This window comes from Ricinus communis, chromosome 1, assembly GCF_019578655.1.
Source record: "Ricinus communis isolate WT05 ecotype wild-type chromosome 1, ASM1957865v1, whole genome shotgun sequence".
Taxonomy (NCBI): Eukaryota; Viridiplantae; Streptophyta; class Magnoliopsida; order Malpighiales; family Euphorbiaceae; genus Ricinus; species Ricinus communis.
In genome coordinates this window covers 25,845,421-25,858,838 of record NC_063256.1, presented here as the reverse complement: position 1 = coordinate 25,858,838, position 13,418 = coordinate 25,845,421, and the positions used below count along the sequence as shown (strand labels likewise).

Sequence of the window (13,418 nt, the reverse complement as noted above, 5' to 3'; positions counted from 1 at the left end):
TCTAGGATGTACTCATAGGAAAATTTATAATAATTTAAATTTTATCAATTAATATTTTGTGGTGTTTTGATTATTTTGTTAATAGTTATTTTAAATGATTGTTTTACGAGAAAATTATTAAATAACTCGAGTTTAATTGCAGTAGGCTATACTTTAATATTTTAGAACTTTAAATAAGTTAAGTCTTTAAATTTAATTTTTTTTGTCCTTAAGAATTAGATTGATATGTTTTTTATAATAATAAAACTTAGAAGAGGAAGATATAAAAAAATAGCATTGTTTAAGATTAATTTAACATGTTTCTCATTTTTTATTAGTCAAATGGTAAAAAAAATCTAAATCATGCTATTTTTAATAATTGTGACTAATACTATTATTTTGATAAAAATGATTCAAATTATCATGTTACTCTTTTGCTAATTTTAAATTTTAGACAAAATTAGATAAGTGAAGTAGCAACGAGGCTTTAGTTTTTTCTGCTACTGCATATGTCATGTGATTTGATTTTAATCAAAATCAGAAATTAGTTAAGATTATAAATGATTCTGTAATTTATGCCATTTTATCAAATTTAAAATGATTGGTAAGAATTATAAAGGTAAAAAATAATTAAACATTGTGAAAAAACTTGGATGTTCTCTTATACAAATTGCAACCCCAATAGCCGAGGGAGTTTTAGCAAATTTGTGTTTGATTTGGTATAGTATGAAACTGGGAGCTTTGAGCCTGGCTTTGAGCTTTTTCACATGATAGTGAGTTGGAGTTGGAGTTTGATTTATTTAAAAAGAAAATTAAACTTACAAACAGTCAACATGATTAAACTACCATTTTATATAGAAATATCCTTTAATACTAACTTCCTTCTATCCCATTAAATTTTCTAAAGTACTAAGAGTAAAGAAGTACAGCTCACCCGGTCATTCCATTATCTATAATACTATCTCAATAACCTTGTAAATTTAGCTATCCTCAAAGCTTAAGAAAACGTCCAAACACAGGTCTAATTAGAAAATATTTTGCAATGTAATTAAGTGATAATAGGTCTTTTATAAGGCAGTCCATTGTGTCTCCTAGGAGACTGATGCCAGCCGCCATCCTGCACCGAGCTGAAAGAATAAGAGACTAAGTGGACCTATTAAATTACACATGTCACCACTAGTGAGAAGTCAAAAAAATCACTTTTAGAGAGGCATGACTCAAGAGATTTAATGGATTCCTCATTAATCCCGTATAACGCAGATGTCTATACCTAAGCACAACAGTACCAGCAACCAATAAGAAAATTACAGTACCAAAAGATACGGCCAATAAAAAGAAAAGAAGGAAATAGATTAATAAAAATAAAATTTTTAAAATTTTATTTTTATGTCATATATATATATATATAAAGAGAAAATATAATGATAAAAATAAAAAAGAATTTAAGAATAAAAAAGAATTTAACTTTAAAACTCTTTCTTTTTCTTTTTCTTCTAAATTCTGGCTTAATTGATCGTTAGAATAGTCTTCTTGGTCTCCCAACCAGTATTATCTTTTCGCTATTGTTACCACCTTGCATGATCAAGTTAAGGCTCATCCAACTAATGACATCACTGAGCAATTTTCCATTTTTCAGTTTTTGTCTACATCTTTTTCCTGGGTCTTTTAGAGGCTTTCCAGTTGGATTTGCGGTGTGATTTTCAAATTAGCTTTCTTGAATAATATGGGCTGTGAATGGTATCTTAATATGTTAAAACTCCACAAGGTGACCAGTAAAGGAAGCTGTTAGGATCTTTCTAGAGTTATAGATGCCTGAAAGAAGCTACTAGAGATCTCACTTAATCTTGTGCCAATGTGGCAGTACATAACACAGTAGTAATGGGAGAATTTGTTTATTGGGTTGGTGGATATTCAGAAACCTAGGAAGCAGCCCACCAATAAATTGGTGCCTGCTAGAAGCTGCAGGTAGTTAATTGGACTGCCTGTGATGGTGACAAGGAAACCCATTTTCAATGTGCTCTAGTTTATGTCATCCAGCTGGCTGCTTCTCAATTCTTTACAACAACCCAAATTCTCTTTAGTGCAATAAACATTCCTAGTCTGCCACTCCTTGGATTTCCTATAAATAGCCACCAAATTGAAAAAAATTGTACCATATCTCAAAAATACATACACTACTACTGCCTTGTCTAAACACTATCAAGCTTGAAGAATATACTCACATGGCTGCCTATCCTTGTCAACCAAATTCTTTAACACTCTTGTTAATAACATCCCTTGTTATGGTGGGTTCTTTGATGGTTGTTGCTGGAGACTTTTACCAAGATGTTGACATCACATGGGGAGATGGGTGTGGTAAAATACTCAACAATGGCAATGTTCTCACACTTTCCCTGGACAAAGCCTCTGGCTCAGGCTTCCAGTCCAAGAATGAGTATCTTTTTGGCAAGTTCGATATGCAACTCAAGTTTGTACCTGGCAACTATGCTGGCACGGTTACTACATTCTATGTACGTACCATTAACACTCTCCCTGCACTCTGGAACAATATATTCTTTAATTATTTATTGGTTCTTGCAATAAACATAATACTAAAACATGGAAAATATGCAAATTGTTGTTCCACTCCAAAAGGACATCATGGGACGAAATAGATTTTGAGTTCCTGGGCAATCTTAGTGGAGACCCTTATCTTGTTCATACTAATGTGTACACTCAAGGAAAAGGAAATAGGGAGCAGCAATTCTACCTATGGTTTTATCCAACAGCTGACTTTCACACCTATTCAGTCCTCTGGAATCCAGGGCATATTGTGTAAGCTTGTGTATATAAGTTCCTCGCAGTGCATGTCATGTTGCCAAGAGTTTACTATAAAATTACGGTGCCAACTTCTTTCTGATTATCTTTTTTTACAGATTCTATATTGACGGTCGACCAATTAGAGAATTCAAGAACTTGGAATCAATTGGAGCTCCATATCTAAAATGCCAAGCGATGAGGATTTATGCAAGTATATGAAATTCAGATGATTGGGCTACAAGAGGAGGACTAGTGAAGACAGACTGGACACAAACACCATTTACTGCTGCTTTCAGAAACTTCCAAGCTAATGCCTGTATTTGGTCTAATGGAAAATCTTCTTGCACTAACTCTAATGGTACTAATAATTATGATAAGTGGTACTCTCAGGAGCTAGATCTTACAAATCAAAAGTAGCTTAAATGGGTGCAGAAGAACTATATGATCTATAATTATTGCACAGATACCAAGAGATTTCCTCAAGGACTTCCTTTAGAATGCACTATCACCGGCACGAATTAGGAGTTCTAGGTGACGAGTATGCAAATTGGCCCTAATTGTCATGGGGTTGAAGGTTTTCTTTTTCCTTTTCTGAATTCTTTATCTGATATGATCATGTCAATAACGGAAGGCAATGTATTTTTTTGCTGAAATTTTGTATATAAATAAATTCCAACTAATCGATTTTTCTTCTTAATTCCAGAAAACAATTATGGTTTATTATCATGCATGTATATAATATCATTGTCCTATCTGAATTGCTCCTGTAATTATAGTTGTATTTCGTTTTATTTAAAAAAAAAGAACTTGGAACATAAAATTTAATGTTATGAAAGAAAGAGCCAACAAAGAATGATTTTGATAATAATATAATCTATTTTTAAAATCTAATATTTTCTTAAAGATAAAAAATAAAAATTAATATAATAAATATATATCTCAATTTTAAATAAAATCTGAAATTTAAATTTTATAATAAAAAATATCTAACTTCAATTGAAAGGGTTTTCGAAAAAGAAAACTTCAATTGAAGGGACAAAATTGATTTCTATTTAGCTGAGGAAGGGATAAAATCATAAAATAGGATTAAACTATAGAAATATGTGTTAGATGTTATTTTTCTAAGGCTTATACTTGCTTCAATTGTACATTTGGGTTGAGCCTTTTCTTTAATTTTATTGAGATTACATTATCTATTTTTGCAAAAATATTATTTACTTTTATATTTCGCATTTCGCATTTTGAATTTTTTAGTTAATCTAATTTTCTTTTTATTCTTTTTGAATTTTTTTACTTATACTTTTTAGATTTTTGTCTACTTTTGTATATGTTTCATATTATTTCACTTTTATATGCTTTTTAAATTTTTTTCTTTTGTACTTTTTTACATTTTCTTATTTTTGTACATCTTTTGATATTTTTTTATTTTATTTTTGCATGCATTACTACTTTATATTATATGTTGTTAAGTATATAATATATTTGAAATATTCTCATAATAAATTTATAAATTACTCATTAAAACCTTTTGTATGATAAAAAAAATTTAATATATATTATATACTTTGAAATGTCTATTACAATAAAATTCTATATATCTCATATTTTTTAATACCCATTGTGATTAAAAAAAAGATATATATATATATATAAATGTGAAAGAAGGAGACACATAAATTTATAAAAATGGCCTTATGATTAGTGAGATATATCAATTTGGTCTTTTACTAATTAAATATAATTTAATAAAATAGATAACAAATAATAGTAATATATAGATATGATTTTTGTATATATATATATAGAGCACTCTAAAATATTAGATATAATTTAATAGGAAACTTAATATATAGTAGCGGTATAAGAATACAATTTGTATAGAGATAGGTTTATTTTAATATTATATTAACTATATTAACTTAATATATAGTTGTATATATATATATTTTAATATTATATTAACTAATAAGTTAATTTTTTAATTAGTTATATAATAATTTCTAATTCTGAAAAATAGTATTTTAGCTATAATTATGTACATAGTATATATATATAGGATCCCCGCACTAGCTATTGCATAATACCATAAATAGTTAGATATTATCATATTTGATTCTTACATTTGTGAGATACAAATCTATTCTTTTAATGATACATGTAAAATAAATAATTATTTAGATATATGGGTATATTAAAATTCAAGATTTGTTTATTATTACTTTTTATGTATGTAGTAATTAACTATAAATAAATAATTAATAATTTACTAAGAAATGCTAGAAAACAAAACTAAGAAAAGTATATTTTTTAGCCACTAGAGAGAATAATAATCATCCAATAATTACTATTTCTATTAATTATTCCTTTTCTTTTAAAAGAAAAAGATTTAATTTAGTTGACCATGAAAAATTAAGGATTTAAACAGTGAATACATCAATTTATTTTAACAAAAATAAGTAAAATTTAAATAAATGTTTTGTTTGTAAAAAATATTTTATCAATTTATCATACTAAAAATATTTATTTTTATTTTATACTAAGTAGCTGTTTTATGTTCTATTATATAACAATAACGAGGCAACTATTAGTATTAAGTCTAATTCTAAAAGTTCAACTCTATTGGAATTTTCAATCATTAAGTATAATTAAATCTTCTTTCAAAATAAAAATATAATTAAGTCCAATTCTAGAGATCTAAAAATATATTAAAAAATATAAATTTATATATGTTACATATATATTCATCCTATTTACAGTACATATTTAGACCAATTAAAATTTTATCTAAAATTATTTTTATAAAAAAACAGTTATCACTTCAATTTTTATATTTATATTAACTACTTAAGATTATTGTTAAAAATTAAGAAAGAGAGAAAAAAACATTAGCAAGCATTAATTGTTAATATAAGTATTTATTTTATGTTTTATTTAAATTAGGCGATTTGATTAAAATACTAAATGTATAATTAGATGGGTTAGAATTAGAGGTGGATACAAATTATAACTGGATTCAAATTGTAAATACGTCCATCTATTTTATAAATAATAAATTATAATTTAAATAAATATTATATTTAATTTATTATACTAAAAATCTTTATTTTTATTTTTATTTTATTAATTATTTTTGTTTTCTGTTATGTGGATAATAACAAGTTTAACAATTAAAACTCTCGCGCATAATATGAGTAAAAAATATTCAAATTTATAATAAAAAATTGACTAAGAGAATCATCATTGTTAGTTAACAAATTACAAAACAACTTTCCATCTATAGAATTTCCAACACTAGTTCGATCATCTTGCACAATTTTCTTAAAATCATCTTCCACCAATAGCATAAGCTCAATAATTGACTTAATTTTTTAACATCTCTTATTAGAGTCAATGTATCAACTTTATCATTCATAATATCATCATCATGGTTTATAATAGCAATAGTTCGAAAACTTGTTCATCATTAATGAAAACTTGTTCATCACATGTGGGCACTTTAAGAACTTCATGGTTTGGCTCTTTAGAAACTTCTTGTTGTTGCTCCCTTTGTAATCTATCATATATTTCTTGTAACGTTTTCACATATTCATATTTTTACAATTTGGAATAGTGTTGTTGTTGTCTTCTAGAATTCCTCTCCATTCGATAAAGATGCCTATCCAGCTTATCAAATTTCTTTCCCATTTTTTCAAGTTGATTTTGAACTTCATTGAAATAAAACTCTAAACTTTAGAACATCTTTTTTTTTTTAGTTTTTTCTTTGTATCAATAATAAAGTAAAGATAGATAGACCAGATTTAGACACTTAGCTCTGATACCAAATGATGTGAACCTTAACTTGTGACAAGACCCAACACGTGGAATTGGAATAAGATTTCCAAGAAAGCTAAATCTGAACTTTGATAACCTTGACTCAAAGATAACTTCTATCTTGAACCTTGGTATAAGAAAGATTGTTGGCGCCACACTCAAGAAAGGTAGAAGGTGAGTGATAAGTAGATATTGATCGCCACAAAGACAAGTTCTTGATAAATTCGAAGTTCTTCCAAAGAACTAAGCAAGAATAAATTTCACAAATATATTTAACTCAAAATATTCATTCCTTGTGCTTTTCAGCTACATATGATTTAAATAGACAAAGGCATTACCCTAATTTCCTATTTGCATAAAGGAAATAAAATATAGGAATTAATTAAAGTATATGCTAAATAGAAGTTTTTCTAAATAAACAAAATAAGGAACTTTGCTTAATTAAGAAATAAAAAAAAATTCTAAAAGGAAATAATAAAAGACTTCCAAAATAACAAAATAAGAAGCCTAATTGATTTAATCAATTATAATCAATAAAGACATTGACTAAATCAGTCAAGATTTATTCCTAATTAACAAGATATGTGGCTGCCCCATTGTTTCATCTTTAAAGTTAGCACACTCTTAAGTCAAGCAACACACATTAGGTGACTTCTTTTGGTTTTCTCTTCAAGAAATTTCATTTGGCCCCTTCCTCTTCAAGCCCAAAGTGTGTTATAAAATTTGTGACTACGAGAGTTTTTGACCAGTCAACTCCTCTCCAGTTCTTGATTTGACTTTAGTTTATTCATCTTAGTTTATTTAGTTTTTCACATTTAGGTTCTAGTTTCTTCTTTTTATGGAATGAGGGTTTCCGCACTATAAAAACCGTACGCAACTGAATACTTGAGGATAATAAGCATATTATTTCAGTTTTCTGCCTTATGGTAAATCAAATTATGGGTTCTTTCAAGAACCTTATGGACTTATCAATAGTCGTGCTAGCGCACACAGACTCATTGCTCACGTACTTCCTTTCTTTTGTGTTCTTTGTCTACCTTTATGTTTATACCAGTTCTGTTTAATTCTTATGCTTAGTCGTATGGAAGAGAATAAATGATATAAACCTTGACAACTTGTGATAAGACCCAACCACGGAATTGGAATAAGATTCCAAAAAAGCTAAATTTGAACTTTGATAACCTTGACCCAGAGATAACTTATATCTTGAATCTTGGTATAAGAAAGATTGTTGATGCCACACTCAAGAAAGGTAGGAAGTGAGTGATAAGTCAATGTTGAACGCCCACAAGAACAAGTTCTTGATAAGTTCGAAGTTTTTCTAAAGAACCAAGTAAGAACAATTCTCACAAATATGTTTAACTCAAATTATTCATTTATTTGTGCCATTCGACTAAATATGATTTAAATAAACAAAGACATTACCCTAATTTCTTATTTGCATAAAAAAATAAATTAAATAGGAATTAACTAAAGTATATATGCTAAATAGAAGTTTTCTTAAATGAATACAAGAAGGAACTATGCTTAATTAAGAAATAAAAAAAAAACCTATTTTAAAAGGAAAATAATAAAAGACTTCTAAAATGACAAAATAAAAAGCCTAATTGATTTAGTCAATCATAATCAATAAAGACATGACTAAATCAATCAAGATTTATTTCTAAATAATAAGATATGCGGTTGTCCCATTGTTTCCTCTTTGAAGTTAGCACACTCTTAATTCAAGTAACATACATTAGACGCCTTCTTTTAGTTTCCTCTTCAAGAAAATTCATTTGGCCCCTTCCTTTTCAAGCCCAAAGTGTGTCATAGCTTGAATAAGCCCAAAACCAAGCCCAAATGATCATGCACGGTTTGACCAACCTTGAGCTTGATATTTTTTGCATTTATCTTTCATGCCATACCCCAAATCCACCAATCTTGTACATCCATATTTTCTATCATAATTGGATCTTCTACCAAGGAATTTGATATTGGCATTGCATTAATTTTCCTAAATAAGGTAAATTGATTTCTTTCAGATAATCTTGCCATACACGAAATCTCATAAAATTCAAAAGCTTTAATTATTCTTATTGGATCCACATCATTCTCTCTTTCTTTGAAAAGATTCATCCTCGAATCTTGTTCATTAAAGTATGAAATGAGAACCTCTTTTCATGCCTTTACTCTTTAATGCTCATTCACTGCTTAAAGCTTAAATGACATTGATTGTTGTGTAATTGGTAACTTCAAATATGTAATAAAAAATTGACTAAGAGAACCATCATTGTTAGTTAACAAATTACAAAACAACTTTCTATCTATAGAATTTCCAATACTAGTTTGATTGTCTTGCACAATTTTTTTGAAGTCATCTTCCACCAATGGCATAGGCTCAACAATCGACTCAATTTCAAATTTAACATCTCTTATTAGAGTCAATGTATCAACTTTATCATTCATAATATCACCATCATGATTTATGATAGCAATATAGGTGGGGTCATCATCAATGGAAACTTGTTCATCATATGTGGGCACTTTAAGAAATTCATGGTTTGGCTCTTTAGAAACCTCTTGTTGTTGATCCCTTTGCAACCTATCATATATTTCTTGTAACATTTCCATATGTCCATATTTTTTGCACTTTGGGATAGTATTATTGTTGTCTTCTAAAATTCCTCTCTATTCAATCAAGATGCCTATCCAGCTTGTCAAATTTCTTCTCCATTCTTTCAAGTTGATGTTTAACTTCATTGAAATAAAACTCCAAGCTTTGGAACATCTTTTTTTTTAATGTTTTTTTTATATCAACAACAAAGTAAAGATAGATAGATCAGATTTAGAGACTTAGCTTTGATACCAAATGATGTGAACCTTGGGAACTTGTGACAAGACCCAACATGCAGAATTGAAATAAGATTCCCAAGAAAGCTAAATCTGAACTTTGATAATCTTGACCCAGAGATAACTTGTATCTTGAACCTTGGTATAAGAAAGATTGTTGATGCTACACTCAAGAAAGGTAGGAGGTGAGTGATAACTCGATGTTGAACGCCACAAGAATAAGTTCTTGATAAGTTTGAAGTTCTTCCAAAGAACTAAGTAGGAATAATTCTCACCAATATGTTTAACTCAAAATATTCATTTACTTATGACATTCGACTAAATATGATTTAAATAGACAAGGACATTACCTTAATTTCTAATTTGCATAAAGAAAATAAGCTTAATAGGAATTAACTAAAGTATATGCTAAATAGAAGTTTTCTTAAATGAATAAAAGAAGGAACTATGCTTAATTAGGAAATAATAAAAAAACCTATTCTAAAAGGAAATAATAAAAGACTTCCACACTAACAAAATAAGAAGTCTAATTGATTTAGTCAATCATAAGCAATAAAGATATGACAAAATCAATCAAGATTTATTCCTAAATAATAAGATATACGGCGGCCCCATTGTTTCCTCTTCGAAGTTAGCACACTCTTAATTCAAGCAACACACATTAGGCGCCTTCTTTTAGTTTTCTCTTCAAGGAAATTCGTTTGGCCCCTTCCTTTCTAAGCCTAAAGTGTGTCATGGCTTGAATAAACCCTAAGACAAGCCTAAATGATCATGCACGGTTTGGCCAACCTTGGGCTTGATATTTTCTTGCATTTATATTTCATGTCATGCCCTAGATCCACCAATCTTGTACATCCATATTTTCTATCATAATTGGATCTTCTACTAAGGCATTTGACATTGGCATTGCATTATTTTCCTAAATAAGGCAAATTGATTTCTTTTAGATAATCTTACCAGATATGAAATCTCATGCAATTCAAAAACTTTAATTATTCTTATTGGATCCGTATCAACAAAGAAGTTTTGATTTCTTTCTTTATCGAATCTAAAGTCCTACCTATGTTCTCATTTTATTCATTTTTTTGTTCCTCTTTGTCTAGTATGATGCTTTATTTTTATTTAGGGAGCATAAACATGACTGTTGAGTGAAAGCACGTGGAAGCAGCAATCTTAGGCACCGATCCAATGCATTGACAAATGCAAAGAAATAATATTAGTTGATTGAGTATTGATGTCATTCTCTATATGATTTAGAATGAATCTTTTGGATGAATAAGGGAATGATGAGAATCGAGGTAAGCCCAGATATTCTGATTTAGGATTTGCTGTATTGGGATATCCATCATTCCTTATTCCTCTAGGCACAAGGATTCCTGATAAAACAAGGATTTCATAAAGAATCATGGAAACACAATTGACAAGTTGGATCGGTGGCTTAGCTTGATGATGAAGCAGGACGAGATGTAAATCCATGCTCGTAAGGAAGAAATCATGTTGTTTTTTATTAATCCAAGCGTAATAAAAGCGAGAATGCGAGCGTTTTGATATTTAGGATGCATATAGTGAAGTAATTTGGGTCGGAGTGTTATTATGTAGACCCACATGAATTTCTCCTTGTTCTTGTTAAGCTGGCTCTAAAAATTTAGGACTACGAGAGTTGTTGACCAATCAACTATGATATGAACCTTGGCAACTCATGACAAGACCTAATATGCGGAATTGGAATAAGATTCCCAAGAAAGCTAAATCTGAACTTTGATTACCTTGACCGTAAGATGACTTGTATCTTGAACCTTGGTATAAGAAAGATTGTTGATGCCACACTCAAAAAGGGTAGAAGGTGAGTGATAAGTCGATGTTGAACACCACAAGTATAAGTTCTGGATAAGTTTGAAGTTCTTCCAAAGAACCAAGCAAGAATAATTCTCACAAATATGTTTAACTCAAAATATTTATTCTTCTTGAATAATGTTGCTACACTTAGTTTATATAGAGAAAACAATAAGCATACTTCCTAAATAGCATAAAGGAAATAAACTACTTAGGAATTAACTAAATTAGATGCTAAATAAAAATTTCCTATATGGCAAAATAAGCATATTGGTTGAATATGCAATCTTTACTAAAGAAGACTTGACTAATCAACTAAAGATAATTTCCTAAATAAGGAGATATGTTGCTGCCCATTTAGCTTTCTCTTTAGAAAAGTGGCACCTATTAGATTTAGCACACACATAAGAGGCGCTTAGCTTGGCTTCCTCTTTAAGCTTCTTTTCCTTGTTACCTCTTGAAGGAAATTCATCCCCCATTTTTCTTGTGAATATTTTGGCCCAGACATATGTTGCTTCTATCTACCCTTATGTTTATAACAATTCTATTGCACCCTTATGCTTAGCTTAGCTTTCTCTTTAAGATTTAGCACACACATAATATGTTGCTGCCCAGACATATGTTGAATAAAATAAGCATATTGGTTGAATATGCAATCTTTGCATTCTCTATCTACCCTTATGTTTATAACAATTCTATTGCACCCTTACGCTTAGTCGTCTGGAAGAGAACAAAGAACTTATGATTTCTATCCTTATCGGATCTGAAATCCTACCGACATTCTCTTTTTATTCATTTCTTTATGCCCCTCCATCTAGTATGATGGTTTGGTTTTATTTCGGGAGCATAAACACGACTGTTGAGTCAAATCGCGTGAAAGCGACAATATGGATGTACACGACTGATCTAATGCTTGGACGAATGCAAAGAAGGAAAGTTAGTTGATCGAGTATTGATATCATTCACCAAATGATAGCCAACGATTCTTTTAGAGGAAAGAGGGAACTACGATAATCGAGGCACTCCTAAATATTTTGATTCAGGATGTGCACCATTGGGATTTCCATCATTCCTTGTTCCTCTAGGCACAAGTACTACTAATGGTATTGGCATAAGGAATCATAGAAACACAATTGACAAGCTTGACCGGTGGCATTGGGGCTTAGCTTGATGATCAAGCAGGACAAGACGTAAATTCACGCGCGTAAGGGAGAAATCATATTGTTTTCGATTAATCTAAGCATAATACAAGCGGCAATGCGAGCATTTTCATATTTGGGATGCATATAATGAAGTAATTTGGGTAGGAGTATTATTAGGTAGGCGCACGCAAATTTCTCCTTGTTTTCATTAAGCCGGCTCATAAAATTTGGGACTATGAGAGTTGTTGACTAGTTAACTCCTCTCCAGTTCTTGATTTGACTTTAGTTTATTCATCTTTATCTATTTATTTTTTCACATTTAAGTTCTAGTTTCTTCTTCTTATAGAATGAGGGTTTTTGCACTATAAAAACCACAAGCAACCGAATACTTAGGCTAGTGAGCATATTATTTTAGTTTTCTACCTTATGAAAAATCAAGTTATGGGTTCTTTTAAGAACCTTATGGACTTATCAACACTCGTTCTAGCGAACATAGACTCATCACTCACATACTCTCTTTCTTTTGTTTTCTTTGTCTACCCTTATGTTTATAACAGTTCTATTTGATTCTTATGCTTAGTCGTATGGAAGAGAACAAAGAATGTTTGATTTCTTTCCTTATCGAATCCGAAATCCTACCTATGTTCTCAGTTTATTCGTTTCTTTTATTCCTATTTGTCTAGTATGATGCTTTAGTTTTATTTGGGGAGCATAAACATGACTGTCGAGTGAAAGCATATGGAAGTAACAATCTTAGGCACCGATCCAATGCATGGATGAACGTGAAGAAAGAATATTAGTTGATTGAGTATGATGTCATTCTCTGTATGATTTCGAATGAATCTTTTGGAGGAATGAGGGAATGACGAGAATCGAGGTATGCCTAAATATTCTGATTTAGGATTTGCACCATTGTGATCTCTATCATTCCTTGTTCCACTAGGCACAAGGATTCCTGATGAAACAAGGATTGGCATAAGGAATCATGGGAACGCAATTGATAAGTTGGACCGGTGGCTTAGC

General features: G+C 29.9%; 1 pseudogene; it reads left to right on the top strand.

Moving 5' to 3' along the window:
• Window positions 1–2,153: 2,153 nt before the first annotated feature.
• LOC8261528 lies at window positions 2,154–3,482 on the top strand (annotated as a pseudogene).
• The last annotated feature ends 9,936 nt before the right edge of the window (window positions 3,483–13,418 follow it).